This window comes from Patagioenas fasciata, chromosome 3, assembly GCF_037038585.1.
Source record: "Patagioenas fasciata isolate bPatFas1 chromosome 3, bPatFas1.hap1, whole genome shotgun sequence".
Classification (NCBI taxonomy): Eukaryota; Metazoa; Chordata; class Aves; order Columbiformes; family Columbidae; genus Patagioenas; species Patagioenas fasciata.
The window spans coordinates 86,900,129-86,924,934 of NC_092522.1; the positions used below are offsets into that span (position 1 = coordinate 86,900,129).

At 44.0% G+C, this 24,806-nt stretch overlaps 1 protein-coding gene across 5 annotated transcripts in view; it reads left to right on the plus strand.

The window, feature by feature from the left end:
• BACH2 (BTB domain and CNC homolog 2) overlaps positions 1-24,806 on the plus strand; it is a 192,508-nt gene that overhangs the window by 40,122 nt on the left and 127,580 nt on the right. For 3 of the 5 annotated variants that reach the window (XM_065835248.2, XM_071806754.1, XM_071806753.1), the window contains exon 2: positions 3,183-3,269. The gene's annotated coding sequence lies outside the window, so the exon portion shown is untranslated. Of the gene's footprint in view, positions 1-3,182; positions 3,270-6,577; positions 6,596-6,643; positions 6,794-24,806 lie in introns of those variants that run through there. The other 2 variants (XM_071806756.1, XM_071806755.1) reach the window with 2 other exon arrangements.

Genomic DNA, 24,806 nt, shown 5'->3' on the forward strand with positions numbered 1-24,806 from the left:
GTAAGAGGATGGAGAAGAAAGATTGTGAAGAGGAGGTGGGGGTTTTTCTGATTCCTTTTCATCTATGGGCTACCATATTTAGCGAAGAGCTTACAGCTTTGCACATAGTCATGTGTGTTTTTAGCAACTCCGGACCAGATTGCTGTGTTGGCTGTCCTTGAAGGGTTTTTCTGATGCGTATATGGGACTCAACATGGGTCACCTACCTTTGGGTGCTTCACAGAGTGCCTGACTGCTTGCCCAAGTGATATTTCTGAAATTGCACCTCCATTTCAGCAGCTCATGGGTACAGTATGGAGCACTGGAACCAGTATGTGAAGCTGCCTTTTCCTATCCGAGACTCCTTTTGTGTTAGACAGAGCCCTTGCTGCTATAGTCAGGAATATTTGAGCCGTGTTTTTGCTGATGGTTTTCTGCCCTGCACTCCCGAGGATTGGATATAGGGCAGTTTGGAGGGTTCCTAGCAGTGGAACTCCCTATTTACAGTCAGCGAGTTCATTAGAGCCCTAAATTATTTACCTTAAAGAATTCAAGCCTTGAATTATTTACCTTTAAGGTCTGTCTTCCTGCGTTGCACATTTGGTTGACTGTAGATCTATGCTCTGTTATAAGCCATGAATGTCTAAGGCAGCATAGTATCTAAGGTGGTTTCAGCTATTTGCTGTTAATTTTATTTTCATACACAAATACATTGCAATATTATAACTAAGGTCAGAGTGCAACTCGGTGGGATATAAAAAGGATTTGTGCAGACCTAATTTTAAGTCTTGTGAATGCATGGACGGTTTTGATTACGTGATCACACCCTGCTCTTTCCATGGGTCCCCTGCCTAGTGCTGAGCGTGCAGCTGTAGCTACAAGTCCTGGGCAAACACTCTATTCAGCATCTCATCTTGGTTTTTCCCTGCTGTTCTGTGTTTGGCCCCAGGCTTTTATTTATGGCATACTACTCAAATCCTGCTGAAGAAGTTTGTCATTTCCTCACAAACTTCTTCTGTTGATTAGTGTCAGGCTTGAGGGTTTGACAAATGGTTTGGGAAGCGTTGCCACTTCTTTACAGGAAGAGCATTAAAATGAGGACAAAGGATCTTAAGGATCTTGCAGCTTTGCAGCTGAGATATCTCCGTACTACCAAGTATTTCACGTACTGGAAATAGGGTTTCCTTTTGCTGTGAGCATTCATTAGTTTTGCTTGAGAGAAGGCAGAGTTTCAGGTGGGTTAGGACCTCGCCATTACTGGCCACTTGGGACGTGCTGGGTGTAAATGACTGGAGCGGCACAGCATCGGAGCTGCGTGGCAGCTCTCCAAGGCACGATGGCTCATCTGCCTGAGCGCTGAGAGGGGTGGCAGGGAGCGGTGGGGTGGCTGCTGTCTTTGCTGCCAACAGCTGTCAGAGTTGCCCTGCACTGCGGTCCCACATGGCTGAGGGACGTCCCATGTGCCGAGTGCGGTGGGGATGTGCTGCGGCTGGAGAGAGTGAAGAGAGTTGCTGTGGCAGCGCTGCCCTGCCACGTTTCCCTCCCATTTCAGTCTCTCAGCTCAACAACGTTATCTCTTCAATGGAGCTTTGCTACACATAAGAAAAAAAGGCAGGATGCAAACAAATGACAAACGGTGTCCATCAGTGTTGCAGAGGCTTGAGGATGATGCACTGGCAGTAGTGCCGCTGCACAGCCACTGCACAGACCTACTGCAGCCGTCTGTGCCCAGCCAGGTTGTCACTCTCTCACCATCCTGTCTCCAGTTTTCCGTCCCCATGAAGTGAAATTTCCCATTCTGACGTATTTTTCCCCACCATTCCCTGGCTCAGCTCTTGGCTGCTCTGTGTGGAGCGTAGATGACTCCAGGCTGCCAGGGCTCTGGCTGGGAGGTCACCTGGAGCAGGGGAGAGAGTTGGTCCCTGTCTTTGCTCAGGAGGTGGCCCTGTCTGGTCAGGAGCAGATGCCAGAGGCAAAGACCAGCTCTCTCCTCCTCAGCCCTGGACTAGACGATGATCTTTGCTTTGTGTGGCACCTGGCTAATCCCAGGTTTAAACTTCCTGTTCCAGAGATGGCCAGAATTTGTCAAGCCTTTCCAGCCACATTTTTTGGGAATGTCTGAATCAGACCACTGCAACTGAAACCTTGCAGCAGAACTTTCTGGCAAACATCCTTGTTGATGATGGACAGAGTATGCCAAATGCCTGAGCCCTGAAATGGCAGGAGGGGTATCACAACCATATTCCCACCCTGTGCTGTGTGGCTGCATTTAATTCATATGTCCTTATGGAGGCAGACAAGGGATTATGTGCAGATGGTTATGTCTCCTTAAGTGAAGGGGTTTGTTTTGTTTGCTTTCAGAGAAAGCGATGAAATACTGATCAATATTAGTGGTATTTCCAGTACTGAAAATCCAGTTACGTTTTTTCTTTACCTATGATGCATCTTTTGGCCATTCAGAGAGGCTGGTGGGGGTTTTTTGAGGTTGTATCTTCAGTTGGTTTTTCACCATATGGGCTTTTTTCTTCTTTATTTAAGTATGGACATTTCTTATATGAAGTGTACATTTTGCTTCATTGGTGTATTGGCAGGAGAATTTGACACTGCAGTTTAAAGCTACTAATATGTGAAGTGGGAGTAAACACAGACACTAAAAGAACCTTTTGAGAATTTTAAGTGGAGTCACTGCTTACAGTGTTGTAGGTGCAAAGTTCAGGGAAACTGTAGGATTAAGTAATTTACTGTTGATGTAATTTTGCAAGTATTATTTTTACATTGCTGCTGCAGTTATTAGTGGCATATATTTACTACTGAAACTGAAAGAAACTTAAGCAGCTCTCTCTTCCCCCGTATTTCTGCTTTTGGTGGCACTGAATGTGTCCTTGGCATTGGTCCCGGTGCTGCCAGGCAGGGTGCCATGGGGAGAGGGCAGATGATTTGGGCACAGGAGAGCTGTGTTCTCCTGTGCAGGTCTACAAAGGATGGGCTGTTCACCCCTCCAGATTGTTTGTTCTCTGTCACTTCTGTTTGGTCAGCAAGCAATTTTGGGGAAAGGACTTTTTCTTTCTAAATATCTTTATGACACATGGCAGGGAAAAAAAAAATACCTAAACATCTGCTGGGAAAGCCAACTGCTGTAATGCAAATAATAGATAATCACATGCAGTTAATCAATTTTCTCTTTTGTGTTGTTTTTCACACAGAGCGATGAGGCAAGAGAGAAGTTTTTAAAAACAGAAAAATGTGATTGCGAAAACGTCATTGTTGGCAGGAGGACTCGGTGGATTCAGGTAATAATGTGGCACTGCTTTTTATTATGCTTTAAAAACTGGCTGGGTTTCAGGCTGACAGTGGCCCTTTGTCAGAGACTGAGGAGTAGAGGAAGGTGACAAGGTATAACAAGACCCAGTGGCTGGCTGTGAAATTAATTCAGACCAGGCGAGAGGGTGTGAGTGTTCCCACAGCATGGGTGATTGCTGAATAGGACAACATTGCTGGGGTTGCGGGTGCTCCCTTCCTTATGTCAGGCTGCTAAATCTGATGTTCTTTTTTTGTTTCTGTTTTTTTGGGGGGGCGGTTGTTTTGTTTTTTTCCCCCTAAGAGATTCTCTAATTCAAACTCTTACAGTTGCGTCATTGTAGGTGGGGAAGCTTCGTGCGTGTTTTATCGTAGAAAGTCAAATGATTAATTGTCCCTTCAGACTGCGCAACTCTGAATCTATTAATATTTCCCTTGAATTCCCCCTTTTAAAGATTTCTGGATCAGAGATGATTATCTGCTAAAAGACCCATATCTAGACCTCTGCTGCTTTAGAGGACTACCGCTGGTTGTTTTCTGTGTGTGAATGAAGACAATTTCTTGTTGCATGGTTGTAGGAAACCTGATGTGTGACATTTAAGCATGGTACTAATATGTTTGCAACAATCTTGTCTTAAAATCATGGACTTTAGCATACATAGGTCCTATTTTGCAGGAAATGTAAGTTGCTGGCTAAAAGGCAACTCCTATGTTTCTAATCATTTTAATTGTTTCCCTCACCGAGGGGGAGTGGAAGATGAAGGAGGGGAGTTTACAGTGCTAATTGCCCTCCTCTTTCATAATTGGGGCCAGATCCTACCCTCAAACTTCTTAGGCAATCCCAGTGAAGTCATCAGGCTTTTCACAAGCATGTGGGTTTTCCCCATACATATTTGATTCCAGGGTGAGGGTCTACAGCATGCTTTTTCATGCACTGATTTCTCACATGTATGAGGAGATTCGGGAAATGTGCATCTTTTTCAACATAGCCTCTTGGTTTCCAGCGCCTGCTGGAGTGGCAGATCAGCAGAGCTGGTTGCCTTAGACTGAGCTTGTTTTAGCTGGTGAGTCCTTTGCATTTTCTTTGTTAGGTGCTAGGTGGAAAAAAACAGAGTTGTGGCTTTGCTTTGCTATATTCATGAGCAAGAAGGATATTTAAACAGCATATGAATGAGTGTGGATTTGATATTTCCTAGAGCCAGCTTCTTTTTAATATTAAATTGCATACTCTGGAAAGATACTTGCTGTATCAACATTGGTATAATGACACATTATTAAAAAAATCAATATCCAGTCATAGAAACAAGTCCTGGTGTAAGCAGTTGGGTGCTTACAGCTGTGATTTGTATGTATTTGCAAATGTAATGGGCTTTTTTTTTCCTTGTAGCACTGGTAACTTGGATAAACACTGTATGTGTGACTCATTGCAGAGTATAAACTTATTTTAAAGGAGCAAGTGTGGGATTTGCTGAATATCCTATTGCTTGCATCCCTGAATACTTGTATTAGGTCATGATTAATCTTAAATTGGCCAACCTGAGAGGAACATAACTGCTGATCTCCCATAGGTGACTTCAGAAATAAAAAGAAAGATGGAAGTGCTTTAAAAACATAAATAGTAGTTAGAATTCATAAAATTGTAAAGCAAACATAGTACAAGGTCTTCTAGAATATAGCACTTGAAAGCTTTTTTTATAGTTTCAGAAAGAGCTTGTTTAGTAATTGCATGGAAAATAAATATTTTCATTCTTCCTTCTTCAGCACTCTCTTGTTCCATTCCTCTTTCTTTTTCTTTCTTTTCCCGCCCCCCCCCTAGAATCTTCTTAATTTGGTGGGATGGGGCACCAACACCCAGCGTGCCTAGAAAGCCTGTTTGGGGGCAGGATATAACACTGCTAATTGTCCTCCTGTTGTTTGGTTCATCCTTGAATTCCTTCTGCAGTGTCAGGATGGAGTAGATGGAGTTGATGTAATCCCAGTTGAATGCTCCCTGTGCGTGTGTGTGTGAGTGGGATGTGATGGGCGCTGCAGTGGCTCTTGGACCGGTTAAGAATGTGCCTTCATTTTTTTAACATGATACCCCAAGCATTGATTCTGAGGGGTGCGATCCCTCTGTGTGTGTGTGTGTGTGTGCAGAGGTACAAGCTCACGGCGGGTGGCACGTCACAGCATCCTTGCTCTTCTGCCGCATCTTCAGTGTGGCAGCGTGTGGTCCTCAGTGCTTCGAGCATCGCAGCGGGGAAACGAGGCCACCGCTGAAATGGGGTGAAGGAGGAAGACGGGGGAGCGGAGGAGTGGGGGGGCAGGTGGGGAGGGGGAGCCGGGGAGGAAGACACGGCTCCAGAGGGAAATACTCTGTGCTTTGCAGTTGCTTGTGTGGATAGAAACCAGATGGTGCGCTGGAACACCCGCTCGCTTGGGCGGCAGCGGAGCCAAACATATGGTTAATGGTTAGGAGAAAGAGCTTTGCAAGCCAGGGCTTTGCTGACTGCCTCGCATTACAGATTGTTGCAGTGTGTCATTACATTGCCAAACTAAGTGCTTAATACCTGCTGCGGGCACTGGGCAGGCGTTTGCAGGGACGATATTGAGGCTCCCCGGGCAGGGTGGGAGGCTGACATCATATGTGTCCCCCCGCCACACCCCCCCACACCCCCTTTCCCCACTGGAAAGGCCGTAAATCTCCCCTTCTACAAGCTCAAAACCTACAGCAGGCAGTTTTCCCGTTCTGCGTGTCTTTAATCCGTTTATTTCCAACAGCGTGTGGTTGGGTTTGCCCTTTTTATTTTGCCCTTAATTTTTTTTTCATTTTTTGGGTCCCCAGGCAGCCAAGTTCACCTCGGCTGCAGCACCGCACTTACATGCCTGGCATCCGAAGTTCCTGCTCTGGGAGCTTTGGGCGACACCAGGCCCATGTTATCTAAGGAACTGCTGAGCTCATTCATCTCCTTTTCACGGCCCGCTTCCTTTTATTTTTAGCCAAATCCGTCAGGCCTGACAGGCGGGTAATTTGAGCCAGAGAAAGGGCAAAGCTCCAGGTCCTTTCCACAAAGCAATTCTTCTCCTCCCTCCTGGGAAGGCTCCAAACTTGGCCTGCTCCAGGCAGATGGATTTGTTGAGTCATGTGAGATCATTTACACAAAAACACAGCAAGGCAGTGAAAAGGAAAAAAAAAAAAAAAGGAAAGAAAAAGAAGGAAAAAAAAAAAGGTGGGGGGGAAGGGATGGGAGAGCGTGCGCTGCCGGGGCTGCTGCGAGCATAGGAAATGTGCTGCGAGGCAGCTAGACAGAGGAATGCAGCAGATTCATTCTTGTATAAGGTAATGTCTCGTTTACAGTACAGGGTGGAGCCACCGCTGAGGAGAAATCACTCGAAAACAGATTACTCATTGAAAACAAAAATTCTACTTAAAAATAAATAATAACAATTAAAAAAAAAAAAATCCCAACAAACCAACCAACAAGCAAGCCGTGTGCAACAAAGGCGGTGTTGTTGACAGCACTGGATTACAGTAGCGGTAAACTCCGGGCTGGGAGGTTGCTGGAAAATGAGTTTGCTCCGTGATGCAACCGGAGTTTGCTTTGTCTTGCCGCCAGCACGAGCGGGGGGACGGGGACGGGGAGCCTGGCGGGGATGGGGAGCCCGACGGCAGCAGCAGCGCTTCCCTCTGTCCTGGGATGGTTTCAGGCGGTGGGGAGGGATGGAGGGAAGGATACAGGATCCCGAACGGGCAGGATGTGCTGGGGAGTCATTAACAGTGAAAATGGGGGGAATATCTGCATGGCGGGGGTGGGGGAGAGCCTCTTGTTTTGGTTTTGAACTGGTTATGGCATGATCTTCGTTAAATCAGGGAGTAAATTGCATGTATTCAGTTAAATGTTGATTTTGTTACTGTTTGCAACCTAAGCTAACCCCAATGTGTTGGTTTTGGTTTTTTTAAGTGGGTGGTAAGAGAGAACATCAAACTTGGGGCTTTTTAGATGTTGATGCATCCTGGAGAATTAGGTTGGGTTAATTTATGCAGTGTTCTAACGAGATGTGTTAAAACCTTTAAATAGACATGAGATGTATTTAAATATTGTTAATACAACTTCCAGTTACTCCAGATTTCTTAGCAGGGCAATATCTGAATATTAGTGTTTTGTCCCTGTGATAATTAAAATCAGAGTAGGCGCAGAAACTGGAACTGAAGATTGGAAAACGTACAGTCAAACAAGTCCAATGCAAAGCATATCATTAAATTCTCGGCTGCAGTTAAGGAACTCACAGGAGCGTGTAAATGTGGGTTTATATTTTAACTTGACCCTTTCGCCCACTGAGCAGCATCTTCTGCGGACTCCACAGTGGTGTCCACTGAGGTGCTTTCATGTGGGGAGGATTTGTCTGGAGCCTGCCTCCCTCTGCTTGACCTTGTCTTCCCTTTTTTCTCCTCCTGCTTCTTTTTCACACTTTTGTCTGAAAGACGGCTCGCTTTCCCAGCCCACTTACCCTACCCAGCTGAGCACGCTTGGCATGGGGAAGCTTTCACTTCTTGCACTTAAAAGTTTTCTCACTTGGCGGAAACCTTTTGTCTTCTGTGTCTCTTGATCAGGCCGCCTTGTTAATTATGTTGGCAGCACCCCGAGTCCTGGCTGGGGTCCTACACTGCACAGACCCACAACGGGGTCCCTGTCCCTCAGCTTACAGCTGATGTCTGGGGTGAGGATGACAAGGGGGATAAGAATATAAAGATGGCCAGGCTTAGGACTGGAGCCAGACCGTGCAATAAGATGTGGCCATAGCATAGCAGCTTTGGATGAGAAATGGCTATAGATTGCTCTGAGATTCTCATAAGGTCCCAGGGAAGGACAGTGTTGTTATTTATGCTGTTTGCATAGTTACTGTAACTTTCTTTCTGCTCTCCCCCAAAATGCCTAATTATCCTACATTTTCTGTTGCTGTGAGCAACATTTCCCATCGTTACCCAGAGCTGCAATTCCAGTTAAATTCTCACTTTATGAAGCTAATCTCCCAGCAGAGACTGTGGGATTTCCAAAAGAAAAGAAGGTTGTGGGGAGCCAAAGTTTTTAAAGATTTTTTTTGTCTTGGTGGACAATTCTGCATAACTCCTCTGTTAACTGTTCATGTTCATTATCAGTTGAGAGTTCAGTAGTTTTGTCTCTATTTGTGGCACTTAGAAGACCTGTAGTTTGTTTTTTTTTAATTCCCCCACAGAGTGCCTCACTCCCCAATATCTCCTTTTTCCACCCCGAAGATGCTGCATGCCTGGCTTTTGGCATCTTTACGTCAGACATCCAGACTGACTAGACAAGATTTCAGGAACTGTTCATGACCTGACTATCGGGAAAATCAGCCTTACTCTTCCTTCCCCCTCTTTCACGGCCGCTCAACTTCCTCCCCTTCTTCTAAAATTGTGTTGTCTGTAAGATGCTATCAGCCCCATAATCCTTTTATCTCGCTTCTCCTATCGTCTCTGTTCTTCTACTCCTATTGCCTCTTCCCCTCTCTCATGATTAGACCAGAAATTTCTCTACTGCCAGTTATCTCCCCTCCTTGCACGTACTGCGGTGCTGCCTCCTTTAGGATCTGAGGAAGGATGAGTTTGGATTTTGTACATGTGGTGTCATGTCCCAGGCTTGGCTTCAGTTTGCACAGGTAGAGGGCATCGTCTATGGTAATTTTTCTTTCATTGTTGCCTTAAGCAACCAGCTCACTCTCCATGTAGACTGGAGGATGAGCAGGAGGTCCTTGGTGCAGGAGACACCGAGCACCTCTTGCTGAGGTTGCTCTTTCCAAAGTGATGTAACTTTTGTTGGTTTGTTTGCTTGCTTTTCTCTGGGCTTGGGAGCACCATGGTTCCTTCCAAAGACCTTATTCTGTGCCCTAATTGTATAACTTTCCTCAATCTGAAGCTGTGCCAAGGAGAGACACTCTGAGAATGAGGTAACCCTCTACTTTTGAGCTCAAATTATCCCACTTGACAGGATCGGGTAGCAATTGCCTCTTGCAGAAAACTTGGGCAAGCTTTATAATCCTCCATGGAGGACAGACAGGCTGAAGAGTGATGTCTAAGATGAGCTGGATTGTGACCTCTATGTATGGCAAGTGTTCATTTGTGGGACTTACAGAATAACCTCAAAAGAAAGAAATCTCTAGCCTGACAGCTTCCCCCTTGCAGAAAGTCACAGAAGTTATGGTGTAGTGGTGGCAATTTCCTCTTCTTCATGTATGGATCTACAGGGCATCCCAGGGGGAGAGGTGATTTTGGTTCTGAACAGATGAATCTACATTTCCATGGAGTTTTTTAAGGCATTACATCTATGCAAGTTTTTCTCATCCAGCAATGAACTGGTGCAGCAGTGAAGCGCAGGACTGTTTGTAATGTATTCGCAAACCTAGTTGTTTTCTGGTTGCGGCCAAATCCCATTAACTCTGATTTCCCTGCTTCCTTTTCCTCCTGTCAAGCCTTCTGGATAGCAGCTTCTCTTAACAGCTTGTTTGCAGAATCTGCTCCGAAAAGCTCCCAGCCGCTCCCACTCCTCTCAAAGCAAGGGAAACTCTGGGAGCAGCTTATCACCCACTGACTTCCATTTCTGCTACGAAGTCTCCTTCGGCCATAGACCAAACAAGCTTAAATCTCCTTCCCTTCAATTTGGTCGAGCGCAGCAGAGGTAGAAGTCCTTCTGGAGATTAAACTTTGCCTGTTTGTTTAGTGAGACATCAATCCTGACAGCACAAGCCTGTGTAAAATTGGCTTCTGTAATTCCCTTGGAGCATTCTTAGAGATCCTTGAGAGTTGTCTGAGAGTTTCTGGCGAGGATCTGTGAGCACCCTCTGACACTGCCCTAGCAGCAGCAGGTTCTTCAAGTTTGTGTTAAAAAATATCAAGTTGTTTTAAGGCTCTGTTCACTCCATTAGCTTTTCACTGATAGTTCCTGTATCATTACTAACTGGTAACGTGATCCTTTAGTTTTTTGCCTTGATTCTGTTAGAAATTAAATTGGTTTCAGCAAAAGCTGCTTCTGATCACTTGCTGTAAAAAAGTCTTTTTTACTGCTTTGCAGCCTTTGTGCGATTAATGGGAACGTACTGTTGCTCCCTGATAAATTCATTCATGTTTAATAGATATTTGTGAGCCATATTTGCCTTTAAGTGGAAGTATCACAGCTCGTCAAGCATTTTGGTGGCTAAGCAGCTGGGATCAGACACTCCAGTTACTCATGCCAGTCATTTTCCTGTGTCCATACCAAACTCTGTGTGTTGCATAAATATTTTTAGTTATAGCCTTGTCAGATTTGTTTAAGGGGAAGAAATGTCCTCATTTTTTAGAGATATTTATCTGTGAATAAGTGGAGTTATATTAGTGTTGTTTTGTTTTTTTTTTTTTCCCAGCTGATCAGATTCTCAGTACTAAGATGAAAGGTCCACTCTTACTTTCAAAAGTAAGACTTGCTTTTGCAGGAGTAGAATAATTTATCTTCTGTATCCGCTTCTCTAATTGCAGCCTGTAAAGACCCTAAAGAGTCCGGCCAGTCAATTATTTCCTTACTGCAACCAGTGAAAGATCAGATTTAAAATGCATGTAACTGATGCTCAGTTCCACATGTAATACCTCTTGATTACTATGGTCACAGCATAAATAAACGCATTTGATAGCTTACTTGATCATGCAAATGTTGAATGTCTTCCTCCTTCACCAGAATACTCTTTTTATCAAAGGTATCTGCTGTCATAGAGCCCTAAGCTGTTGATTAGGTAAAAGGGAATGCCATATATGGGAAAATAAACCAGCACCCACAGTGCAGCTTCTTACTAGAAAAATAATGAGATTTCTTTTAGCAACTTCAGCTTGTTGTTTCTATTTTGATACTTTCTCAAACTTAATAATAAAATACTGAAAAAATAAAGTTGTCAGGCCTTCTTGGGGGGATGGCATAAATAATTAACATGGGATATCCGTCTGCTCATTTTAGGGTTGGTTGCTTATTGGCTTCCCCGTAGTACTGTGAACGGGTTTGAAGCCCCTATGGTGGGTTTGGGCTGTGCTGGACCAGCTCAGACTTGTTGCTGCCCTTCTCAATGCCATTCACTGTGATTAATGCTGTTTGGATGCATGGCAGAACCCAGGTGGTTATTAATTGTCTTCTCCTTGGAAGCACCACTTGGGTACAAGCCAGGGAGGACATCTCACATGGGTGGCACCTCGCATGTGTATCACATCTCGCATGGGTGGCACTGCTCTGCCGAGGGTATGGGTGGCACAGCCAGACTTGCTCAGCTGTGCTTTTTGAGAGCGAAAGGTGAAAAGGACAAGGGTACACCACTGTCTGAAGCAGACTCTTGCATCTGGCGGGCCTGTTCTTGGGTGACGCTCATTTGGTTACGCAGCTGAAGTGCAGCGGGAGTTTCACCCCTGCCCACGGGCTGACAGTCACATGCTCAATGGGAAGTTATTTTTCTGCTGGGTTTTACCCCTTGTGAGTGTTGTCATCAGAAATAACAGCAAATAAAGGGATGGAGGTTTATGTGGTATCATGGCCTGTTCACCGTTTAAAATTAATCTAATGTGATTAATTCTCTGTGGGGCAAAGGGGGAGAGGAGTTCGTGCCCTAAACTCTAGAGAGTTTTTTGTATTTAATGCTAATATTAACCCTGAAGCATCAGTGAGTTCAGTAGAGCTCAAAGTGCTACATTTAGCCTCCATCAAGAAACACTGGATAGCATCACTGGAAGAGCTGTGACAGTAGGGACTTCCAACAAGCACACAGTGGTACTTCTAAAAGAACTAAAGGTTGGTATTTCCAAACAGAAGTAGAGATGCATGTGAGGTGGTGGCACATATTTTGATTTTCAGTACAGTAGGTGGCAGGAGAGACAAAGCAACAGCTTGGCTGAGGTGGCTGCTTGTCCGCATGCCACAATAACAAATGAATGCCGCCCCACATCTACACCCAATACCCTGGAAAGGAGGTGATGTCATATTGCCAGGTGCTTTTGTGAGGTCTGTCATCTGGTGTGATAAACGTGAGGACATGAAAATGTGGTGGGGGGCAACCCCAGCTGGCAACCACACAGCCACTCACTCACTCACTCCTGGTGGGGTCAGGGAAAGAATCAGAAGGGTAAAAGTGAGAAAACTCATGGGTTGAGATAAAGACAGTAAGTAAAGCAAAAGCTGCACATGGAACCAAAGCAAACAGGGAATTCATTCACCACTTCCCATGGGCAGGCAGGTGTTCAGCCATCTCTAGGAAAGCCTGGTTCCATCATATGTCATGGTTACTTGGGAAGATAAACAGCATCACTCCAAACATCTCCCCCTTTCCTCCTTCTTCTTCCTCCAGCTTTATATGCTAAGCATGATGTCATATGGGATGGAGTATCCCTTTGGCTAGTTGGGGTCAGCTGTCCCAGCTGTGTCTCCTCACAGCTCCTTGTACACCCTCAGCCTACTCACTGGTGTGGTGGTATGAGAAGCAGAAAAGGCCTTGACTGTGTAAACTCTGCTCAGCAATAATTAAAACATCCCTGTGTTATCAACACTGTTTCTAGCACAAATCCAAACCATAGCCCTATACCAGCTGCTATGAAGAAAATTAACTCTTTCCCAACCCAAACCAGTGCAGAATGTTAGACACGTGTATGGCAATGCCCATGTTAAATGCCACACTACACAATATATCTTGTGTTTCTCTGATGTCTTCTGGTAGACATCAGGCACTAAAGATTCAGTGGCAGCCTAAGCCAGTGCCAGTTATGGCTGTTCATCCTCTTTCTCTCCCCACTGTGTCCTTGACCAGGACTTCCCCTTCTTCCCTCTTGCACCTGTTTTGGTGCTCATGAGGCCCTACCATGAGATGCTTGATGGAGCGAATCCAGCCAACAGCTAGCTAAACTGAAGACATGGTTGGATTTTAGGCAACTCAGCAGAAGCATCTCACCTCATTCTCATGAAACTAGAGTTGAGGCAAAGGAGCAAGTGATATCAAAAAGGGACTGATGGCTTCAGGCTGCAGTAGAGCTGCACTCTTGATCTACCACTCCTGTCAAACTGAGTGGAAGACATAGACAGTGAGGTAGATACTAGATACTTTTCTAAGCAAACATCTGATATTCTTTGACTTCAGATCTTGTGATAAAGTAATTTTAGAAGTCTAAAGAACATGTCCTTTCTGAGGATACAAGAGTCTTTCCTAACGGAGAGGCAAACTGAAGTAGTGAAATTAGTGGTGTTTTCCCTTCTCTCTATTATACTTATGTCTCCTTTTTAAAGGTGAAAGGGATGTTCTTCATCCCACTTCAGTTAAGATGAGCAGATTGTTTCATTTCTTACTTGTGGGAGATTTGGCCTCCTGTTGCACCCAAGGACAAACTCTGCTCTGGTGCTATGTAACTTGAGCAAAGTCAATGAAGTTGCATGTGTAAAACAGAGAAGGTGGTTTGGCTCAGGGTTTGTAACCGGAGAAAGGAAGTACTTTTGTCCATTGATTTATAGGGAATTAGTATAGGGCTAAAATAGGTCCACCCATTTGCTGAGCTTTTTTTTCCAATGATTGTTTTCTGGAGGACTTTTGGAAACAGCTTTATTGTGTAGGCCTGCCAGAGGGTGTTGAATTTGCCTTGGAGCCAAAACGTATGGATATTATTTGATTCATACTTGTCAGAGGTACCTTTACATATCAGCTTCCAATTATTACTTCAGTCCTTCTTTATCTGTATTTGAACATAAACTTTGAATTCTGACATATCAAAGCAGGCAGCTGTATGGTGGCCTAAATTCTGCATATTTGTTGAGAAGCACTCTTCATTGCTTGTATACTGTTTCTGTGAGTGCTGATTTCATAAGATTTTTGTCAGCATTTTACAGAATATTCATGTTGTTTCTGTCATTGAAGTTGACTGAGAACTGAACTAGTGTTGAAGTTGTAAAACTGTCAGTGTGATGTAGTGGCAAGGACAAGACATCTGTTCGGGTACTTCTTAGTTGTCTTGGCAGGAGAGCTTGACTGACCCATAGATAGAACCTAAGCACATCTGGGCATCTCAAAGAGCATGAAATGTCACCCTCATACTGGTAACAAATGGAGGCAAGAACACGGTGATCTATTGAAGGTCATGGAGGAAATCAGAAGGGTTAGGATCTAGGTCTTCTGCACCCCAGGAAGCTGAATCTTGTGATTCTAGTATGATGACGTTTGCTTCCTCTCCCCTGAGAAACATGAGACTCTACCCGTTGCTAAAATGCCCGTTCTTGTCACAGGAGGCATGCGCACACGTTTACAACTTGGGAATTAAGTTTGACTCATTGCCACAAAAACTGGCATATTCAGAGAGTAGCTAGTTGTAGCTGTAGTGTGCCGTATTTCAAGGGGAAATGGCCTGAGGGGCACAAGCAACAGTTAGTAGCTGCTCTGTTGGTGCTTACACAAAATGCAGAGAGTTTAGTAGCTGGACCAGAGGAGAGACCTGGGCATACACTGAATTTGAGCAGCTTTTGGGCTGCTCCATGTGTGAAGTCATGCAGTCCCATGCAAGGACAGGTCCTTTCTCATACAAAATTAAAGAATAAGACCTTGTTGGCCAAATTTTCCTTAGATAGACTGGTATCTTGCAGATACTCATATGTTGATATAAATTGTATGGCTGCAAATAGTTAATTGTTTCTATAACCAGGCTTAATTGCGGAGTGCTCTGCTTGGTGAAGAGGATCAGGAAAGGAGTTCATATTACTTTAAAGCAGTAGCTGTCTGAGGCTAATTATGAAAAACATGCCAAGTTGAAATATTCATTTTTTTTAATGAATTTCCATAAGCAGCTCATAGACAGATTTATGCTGTGCTGGAAGACGTCTGACTGCACTTTAATGTAGATACCTGGTTTGGTGATTAGGAAAAGATTGTTAAACAACTGGAATTTAAATACCGGTACAGCTTCGTTGTAATAATTTCCCCAAAGGCACTTTGGTAATTCTGCTAAATAGAGAGTTTAATAGACTTTAATAATGTGTACTTTGGAGACCCTATACACAAAGGAATTACGCATAAAACATTCATTACGGTAAACTGCTACCTTTGCATGTAACAAGGAATCTGTCAAAAACAAACCTGGTATGTTGCGTGTGGCAACACATTGTTGAGTGTCAACGAACAGAAGTCATTATCGCCACGTTACCTATCACATCACCTGTTGTGATCGAAGTTGCAGCTCATATCGTTTTACGTAACAGTGAATGAATTACCTGAGGTAGACATGAGTTTATTTTCTGAAAAGTGCTTTGCCGGCAGGAGGGCTGTGGTGGTTCACAGGGCTTTGTTTTCCTTTTATGCGCCTGTTCGCTGTCAAGAGAAGAGATAATCTGATAGGAAATTTAAAACTCAATTAAAAATAAAATAAAGAAAGAAAACAGTAACCAAAAAAAAAAAAAAACAACCTTAGCAAGCAGCTCTAAGCAAGTTTAGCGTTGGATTTTGATTTTATTTCGCTGTGCTGCTGCTGAGGGCCCCGCTGGAGAACAGGCAAGAAGGAGGAAGGAGCAGATGCTTTTGGTAGAACAGTATGGCATTTATCTCTTTTAATGAGGTAACATCATTAGTGCTGACAAAGTGCTGCAAATCAATACGTGTAATGGACTGCTGCTGTCTTTCAGTAGTGCACGGGCTGTTGTAGTTCTGAACATTCAAATCTGCTGAATCACAGGTCAGGTTTTATCTACTGTCTGATGCTGTTTTGTTTTGGGTTTTTTAGCCATTTTGTTTTTCCCCCTCCCTAATCTTTGTCTTTGATTTCCAAGAACTGGCGCACATCTCCAGGGTATGTGTTGGGGCAGCAGAAGTGTACTGATTTTACAAGCATGAGAGTGCATTGAAATGCTGCATATGTCTATTGCAGTGCAAGGACCTTCTCTTTAATTGGAAAGAGTGGGGTTGCTGATGTCGATTTGAGCCTGATTCCTTCTGCCTAAAATGGCTGCAGGTTTTGGTTTGGGTGGTGTTTTTTGTTTTGTTGTTTGGTGAGTTTTTTTTCCTTTGCCCTCTGCCTGCTTCCTCTAGAGCAGTGGTGTAATGTCAGCCACACTAATCGTGTCAGCTGGTGGCACCGATGACCCTGACATTCAGCAACAAAGAGCTGTAGAAGAAGAGGGAGAGCGAGGTGGCTGCAGCACTGGACAAGCAGCAGCAGCAGGTCGGGGGGATCTGCAGGTCAAGCACTTCTCGTATGTGCTCCGTTGGTATAAAAATCTTGTGCCCGGTTGTATGCAAGGTGTCCGAGGGACGAAACAAGGTGGATGTCATTGGAGATCCATCCTTTATTCCTCTTCAGATGGTAAATGTGACATTGCATGACTATAACAGTATGAAAATAAAAACAAAAAAACGAAAAAAACAGCAAAACTAATCTAAATTTGAAAAAGCCTGGAGGATATAATAATGTCTCTGTTAAAAATTACTTAATTCCCCCAGAACTCCCATCAAAACCATGTCATCCTGCACCGCAAACAGGTAGCATAGCCCAGATGTTTGAGGTACGCTGTCTATTTATCGGAGGGCCTGGGAGTGACACTTGGGTGTCCGTGCTGATTCCAGGAAAAGAGCCTGTCGGTAAAAAAGATTGATCTGAATAGATCACGCACGTCAGAAAAAACGTGGTTCCTCTTTCTTTTTTTATCTACATGCCCCTCCCATCCTGGGCTTCCCAACACCTGCTTGTGGTGAAAGAATATAAACAGAATTGCAAGATTCCTCAGTATTAACTGTTGCCTGACATCTCCAGCTAAGCACTGTGAGGTCATCTGCTTTTTCCTCTTTATATTTGCTTCTTGCTCCTTCCCACTCATCCAATGAGCCACTGCAGCATCCTCAGCTGGTACCATCCCTGGTGGAAGGCCTCCACATGTTTTTACCCTGCCACACTCTGAAAGTCAGTCATGTTTGCCTGAGCGGATATAAATCCAGAGTTGGGGTCTCTCATTGCCCATCCCTCCCATGTTACTCTTGGACCGAGCTGGGGGACACGACTGAGAGACAAATAAGATCACAGCTGGTGGGGCCACATGTTGGTGTGTACTGAAGTATCATCCAGTAGTAACACAGCTGAGCATCGGTTTGTGTTGATACTAGGTAAGGCTCCGTTAATACTTGTTACTTTTGTTAAATTTAATTGGGATTCCCACTGGAGAGATCAAAGGGGTTCGCTTCAGCATCACCCAGGATACCGTCAGCGTTCCTCACTGCTGAAACGACAGCGTGGTTCCTGCAAAGCAACAGCCTCACTAGCAGCTTGTTACCTCCTCATGCTCGCAGATGTCTTGAACTGACAGAAAGTAATGTCCAACAGATGTAGTAAAGGTAATCATCTTGGAAAAGCGCTAAAGATTTGTTTTTGGTTTTCCCACCACGCCCTGACAGAACATCCCTTTTATAAATCAATGTTTCTACATCTCATACCACAGGCTTTCTGTGTTATTTTACTCCAACAGTGAAACCAAAGTTCACTTACCTCTCTTCCAAGGTTGGGATTACAAAAACCTTACACACATCTCGCCCTCCTCTCCCACTGCAGTCACACCAGTCCAGTAAATAAATACTTGGCTGAGTTTTACCACCCTTTACCCAGTTAACTAAAAACAAATGCCTTCTGCTTTGTGAAAGGCAAGTCATGCCTACTTCTGTTGCTCCAGCCAGCAGAGTTTCTCAGCCAGCTTGGCCGCCAAGAGACTGATTCCTTTTCAGTGACTCTGAAACAGTTACCACATCTTTCTGTGATCAATGTATGAAAAGAAAATAACATAGTCGTGGGCTCCAGGGTGGGGAAATAGCTAGTCATACCCTTTCCCAGGACTACAGATGACCCACCATTGCTCGCCTTTCCTGAGTAAAACTGGGGCAAAAGTGTTGTGATGGAGAGCAAAGGGACAGGGCATGGCAGCTGTTCATATTACAGGCTCCTTTATTAAGATTATTTACTTTTTTTTGGGTTTTTGTTTTTTTTTCTCGTGGATAGTGCATTCAAAATATTTTAGCACTCCATCTGAGCTTGGCACAGCTTGTCAAGAGGAGAAAATGCAGAGCTGCTCCTTAGTATTATTTCAGAGCAGACACAGAGGTGACCCTGCCGCAGACTCGACCACTCGTAATGCTTGGTGGTTACCTCTCGTCACAAATAAAGGGCAAAGCATTGATGGAGAAGCGCTGCTAGTGTGCGATTGCAGCACTGGTGGGCCAATTCGTGTTTGCCCGACTTTCCTGGGTGGTCGCCTGGCTTGTACGCAGCACATGGAAACAGATCTTCTGGAATGTGAAACCGTGCCTTGTGCATTTCTCCCACAAGTATTTTATAGTTTTGACTGGCATGCGCGAAGGAAACAGAGAATAATAGAAAAAAAAAAACATATCTCTTCAGCTGTGCTTCCTTTCCATACCAAGGTTTTGCATTTAAAGTAAAACAACCAGTCCGTGTTATTGTGTCAGTCTTTTTTTAAAGCTTAACGATGAGTTTTCTGGTAAATGACTGAAGAGGTATTTTTGTGTTCTTAAACTCATTTCCACTTTAGATAGTGGATACTTCTTTGTGTCTTCACTCAGATAAACCGAATCCATGTGAGTGTAGTGATTGGCTAATCCGATTCTTAAAAATTTGGAAGATCCCTTTGTCCAAGTTGGATTTATTTGATGCCTGGTTTTACAGAAAAAGTTTGGGAAGGGATCTTGAGTGTTTGAGATTTTTTTGTTGTTGTTCTTTTCTTTTTAGTAGTGATGTTATAAACCAGTAAGTACCCAGGCTTTTGTAAGTCTCATGTGTGAGTGCTGTTCGTGGGATGAGGAGAGAAGAACGTATGCCCAGCATCGCTTTCCTTGTTCTCTAGATGTGGCTACCATCTACTTATTAGCTGTGCGATCATGGCTCCTAACGTTTGATGTAAGGTAGGAGCAGCATGTTTTTTCAGTCCCTTCACAAACAGAAAAGACAGGTCCTTGGCAGCAGGACTCCTCTCTCCATCGGGTTCAGCTGCACAGCCTGGGAAAGGCAGCCTGCAAACCTAAGTGGTTCTTCCAGAGCATGTTGAGGATCCAGCTTTGGTCCAGCTGTGGATCAACCACTTAAGGCTGAGGATCCTTTGTACCACCAGAGAAGTCACCTCCCTCTAACAGGGGGATCTTTGCCCTGGAAGTGGGAGCTTAAGAAGACACAAGCATTTGGAAAGGGCATTGGAGCAGTAATGGTATGTACATTAACAGCAGTAAAGTAGGTGCAGGAGCATGAAGGGGTGAATTGGCATGTACAAGTCAAAGAGAAGATGCTTGCTTTTCCCACTCCTCTGCCCTTGGAGGTAGCCCCATCCTCCAGGGGCATGGTCCTGGTTTTGGGAGGGATGCCTGAGGGCTCAAATCACTTAGCTTCTGAGTTGTGTAAATCTGAAGATAAGTGTTTTCATTGTTTGCAAGGTGCCTTGCAGTCCTCTGCTGGGAATGTATACCAAGTATACATGTAAAAGGCACCCCTGCCTTTGCAGCGGCTTTCAAATTAAATCTCTTGTGTTTCTTTACCATGGCAGCTCCCTAGCCTGCTTTGTCAGCAACTCAGTGAGATGCTTCCCAGTGGTTTACAGCTCTTGGCTTCATCTGGCAAGAGCGATCTGTAATCCAGGGGTGTACAGGTAAGGGAGCCCTTCAGAGGCTTGTGGAAAAGGAACGATACATTCAGCTTGATACTTAAAGAAGGTGAATATTCTGATGGTTTCCCGCTGTGTCGTGCTATTCAGTTTCAAAAATTGTGGCTTGCATTTATCCTCTCAGTAGAACGAGGCACTCTGGCTCCTGGAGGAGACCGAGGAGTGTACACTTAATTGCTTTGTGAATGATGTGAAGTCTTGGAATGCAATCTAGCCATTGCTCATTAACTAGCTGAACCTATTAAACCTGGACAGCAAGCAGGACTGAGTCGGCAGCCCTTGATTGCAGGCAGCTAATGGAGCTGTGGGAGCAAGCTGTGACTGCAGAGCGGAATTGGCAGTAGACTCCCGTCAACCTTCTCTGTTTTGAACTCGCCCTACACTCCATTTAGACTTCTGGCTTGGAGACAGATGATTTCAGAGCAGCGAGGAGGGGGAGGAAGGCGGAGGGTGGAAAGCATTGTCTTCTCAGCTATGTTAGCTTTGATCTGAAGTTAAAAGAGAACCACAATTCAAATGGCATCGGTAATTTGACATTTAAACCTGCAGCAGCAGCGAGATTTGTCATCTGACTGTGGCTGGCTTTGATTATTGATTGGGTCTCATGCAGATGGTTCCGCTACACAATGCTAAAACAAAAGAAAATGCCCAAATAATGTGACTTTGCATCTAGTCAGTGTTTTTTAGCTCTGAAGGAATCAGCTGCTCTTACAAAGCACACATATAGGTGGTTTGGTACTCATGAAATATATCCTGTTTTGCAAAAGAGCACAGTAGCACTTGCTTGCATCTTTGTGCTACACTAACAGCACAGAAGAAAACAAAATTAACTAAATGTTAACTGAATAATTGCGGGTTTGTTGTGTTTGGGTTTTGTTTTGTTTGTTTTTTGTTTGTTGGGGTTTTTGGGGGGTTTTGTGGATTTTTTTTGGTTTTTTTTTCTTTTGTTTGGTTGGGTTTTTTTAGTAGCTTGAAGAAAAATGAACAAAATCGGGATTTGCCCAGGAAATTGGAAGCGTTTAACCTTTTAAACACATGAGGGCCCCAGCTGGAGATGAATACAGCCCTGACTACATAGCATTTACCTCCAGAGCACTCTTGGCGTTGCACCGGAGCATTGTTTCAGAGCAGTTTGTGCTGCTTACTCAATCACCAGCATCTCATCCTTCTGCACTCGCATGCCTCCCATCCAGTCACACTTTGTGCCCAGCCTTGTTTACCTGTGCGTTTTGCCAGGATCACAACTTGGTGGTGTGGCTTTGAGCCCAGTCATACTGTCTGTCAAGAAGGGGAGAAGTAGTGGTTTTGACATGTTGCCTGAAGAAGGGCATGTCCAAATGTGCTTTAAATTCTTTGTTCTACCTGCTTGTTCGATATGTGTAAGCTGCTATATGTTGTGGATTTTTTTTTTTTCTGTTTTTTTGCCTGAATTTCCCCATTGTGGAGAGATCGTTTCATTTCTAGTCTGGATTTATACATTTTGTTTGTGCTGCTGGCAGATCCTATCAACACCCACTTTTCTGTGATATTTAAACTTTAAAAGATAAAATAAAAATCTGTGGTGTCATAGAACACTGACTTACTTATAAAATAGTTCCATATACCAGAGGTGCTATTTAAAAATATTGTAGGAGTCTAGTAATACATTAGCATTTTATGCATTTTGCTCCGAGCAGTCCCAAAGTATAATACTGAAACTGTAGTGCACACATGCAACACTGCTGAGATGCAGTCCTTAGGGCAGAGGCTCTAAACCATTTGCTGAGGGTGCAGGAAACAATGGATGCGAGCAGCTTGAAACAAAGCAGCCAGAATAAACTGCCTTCTGGAGGAAAATGCTACAAAAATCATCAGTGTTGATGTGCAATGGCCAGGGGTTCAGCTCGGGATGCTGTCAGAGTTGCTCACTGTGGGATCACGAAGCCGAGTGTGGACCCGTGCTGGGATCCCACCCAGTGCCACAGCTGCAGGTATGCACTCAAGGCCAAATATTTGGAGGAGTGTCCACGTGGGCTCTGTGTTAATCATAGAATCGTAGAATAGTTTGGGTTGGAAGGAACCTTCGAAGCTCATCTAGTCCAATCCCCTGCAATGAGCAGGGACATCTTCAACTAGATCAGGTTGCTCAGAGCCCCGTCCAGCCTGGCCTTGAATGTCTCCAGGGATGGAGCATCTACCACCTCTCTGGGCAACCTGGGCCAGTGTTTCACCCTTGTTGTAAAAAATTTCTTCCTCATGTCTAGCCTGAATCTCCCCTCCTTTACTTTAAAACCATTACCCCTTGTCCTGTTGTAACAGGCCCTGCTAAAAAGTCTGCAACTTCACTGCATTGAAGGCAAATAGCCCCTTTTATTTCTGAGCAGCTACAGATGGAGTACCCCACTCTAGCTGTAGGCTGAGCTGGCTTGTGGTGGCTGTGCACCAGGAGCAGTGGACAGATGGGCGACTGCAGCAGGTGCTTTGGTGGCTGGTGATTTCTTATGTGACACCAAAGCACTTGTGTTTCCGACATGTGCAAAGCATGTTTCTCTGTGTTGTCCTAGGTATCCTTCAACCCATTTTATATTTGAGTCCCTTTAAAACCAATGTGTGAGTTTTTTTCAGATTAGCCATTTTATATGTGTCTCAGCATGTGGGGATGTAGAACTTTAGTGTGAGGACAACAAAACCATTTTCAGATGATTTTGAGACACCAGTTACTTCGTTCTAGGAAATTCAGCCTTGTAGAGGCTAATAAAAACTAAAATTCAAGCTTTTATAATGTTTAGCAGAACTAATACCACAGTACATTTTCTGGTTATAATTTCAAAACCTCGGTGACATTTTATCTGAATGTTCCCATACAGGCACTGTTATTAACATGTGAGAATCTCAGGAGCAGCTGAGGGGAACAGCAGCCTCCCTGGTGTATGAGCTCCATCCTGCAAAAGGAATTACATCATGTCCAGCTGTGATGCAATAGCTCAGGGTTCAGGTGGCAGCCTCCAAGTCCGCTGTTTCTAACCAAGTGGTATAGCAGCCTCCGCTCCTTTTTCACTCTTTAAAGAAAATGAAGTGATTAATGCTTTCAGTTTTAAAATATATCATGTCTAAAAGAGAGAAAAGAAAAAAAAAAAAAAGAACTATTTTATTTTCATTTGACATGACTCTTAGGCAGAAAGAGTCTTCCGATGCATTAAGTTGGGAAGTAATTAGTCTTGGGAGTGTGAGATGGGTTATAATCTTAATGTCATTTTACCATTACTAAAATAGGCTAATTTTGTCCTTTGCTAATCCATGCAAATCCCATTGATTTAACAGTGTCGTATGGACGAAAATAACAAACGCAGCTGGCCTATATTTTGGAATTTCCTTGCCTGGTGTAAAAACTTACAGAGCATGTTGTTTGTTGAAGCGGCCATCTCTCTTGGATGCAGGAGCACTACGAACAAATGCTGGCACAAGCTGGGGCATCACGTGCAGCTGTGGCAGTTTCAGAGCTAGCAGGTGAAGCACAAAACCTTTCATTTCTCTAGATTCAGCAAAATATGCATATGTGCAATTTGTCACTGTTTATAGCAAAGTAGGTGAAGAGCAGAAAACATTTCTAGAGATGGTGAAACCTGCTTTAAATTAAATGAGAGGCTCTAAAAGCTTACACAGATCTTGAAAAACACGAAAGGTTGGACTGAGTGTAGCCGTTTCAGTCACATTTAGAACCTCCACATACTTAAATGGGAACACATTTAGGTCAGTGCTTTGTGCTTTGCAAAATCAGCTCCTTAATCTCCTTTGGAGCATTTCTGACTGTGATTTAGGTGGAGGGGGGAGGGAAGTTGCTTCCAGGCTGAGACTTGTAGCTAAGTTGTCATATGGAGTTAATCTGTTGAAAGACTGAAGTGGTGGAGATAGATAAGTCCTGAATTCTGAAACCTGCTATTTACTGGCGAGTATACTTGCGTGCAGGTACTCATTATTTGGAAGCATTCAGCCAAGGTGTCCAGAAACTTTTGGGCTTTAAACCATTTGCCTAAACCCTAAATCATGGAGACAAATTCTAGTTACCTGGGTTGATCTCGCTTTGTTTGTGCGTTTCAGCAAGATTCAGAGAGGTTATGTCAGATGATCTCTTTTATACGCAGTTTCTTGCATTCATCAAGTAAGTGGAGCAGAAATACGGTTTCCTCCTTTCTCTACCCTCTTTTTCATTTAATGAAATGGGAAATGTTGAAGGTACTGGAAACCTTGATGTGACATTTCTTAATGCAGTGATGCTGTCTCTTAGATTTGGGTCCTGTAAGCAAGTTGCAAACATCAAAAGCTCCTGTATCACTAGTCTACTTTAGTGTAGTTTTATGAAGTTGGTAAGCAATAAGTAATCAGGCTAATATATCAGACTAATATATGTTTTAAAACACATAATGAAAAGTACTTCCTTGGCGGATGATATTAGTGGTAAAACTGTTGGTCAAACTCTCTGTTACCGTAAAGGATCCAGAGTTTGAGTCTGCTGTCAGAGGACATCGGATAATGGGGGAAGGAGTTGGGATTTAGGATATCTTTAACCAGCCTCCTGCAAGCAGAGGCTCCAACATGACTGTAGCTGGTGCAGTTGTGATTGCAGTGTGAACGTGGGTGTCACATAAGTGAGACGGAGCCTCCTGGGAATGAACGTTGGCGCTCTGTCTTCCGTGAAACCCCCATGTGCTCACCCACGTCGCTATGTATGGCTGTCACCCACCCGCTAATGAGGAACGAAACAAAAATGTTCTGCAAGGAAGTCTTCCCTTGGTGTTCACCCCCAAGTATTTCTTCTTCTGTCTGCTCAGCAGGTGCTAAACTCAGAGAGTTACAGAAGAGGAGGAGTTAAACTAAGGAGGA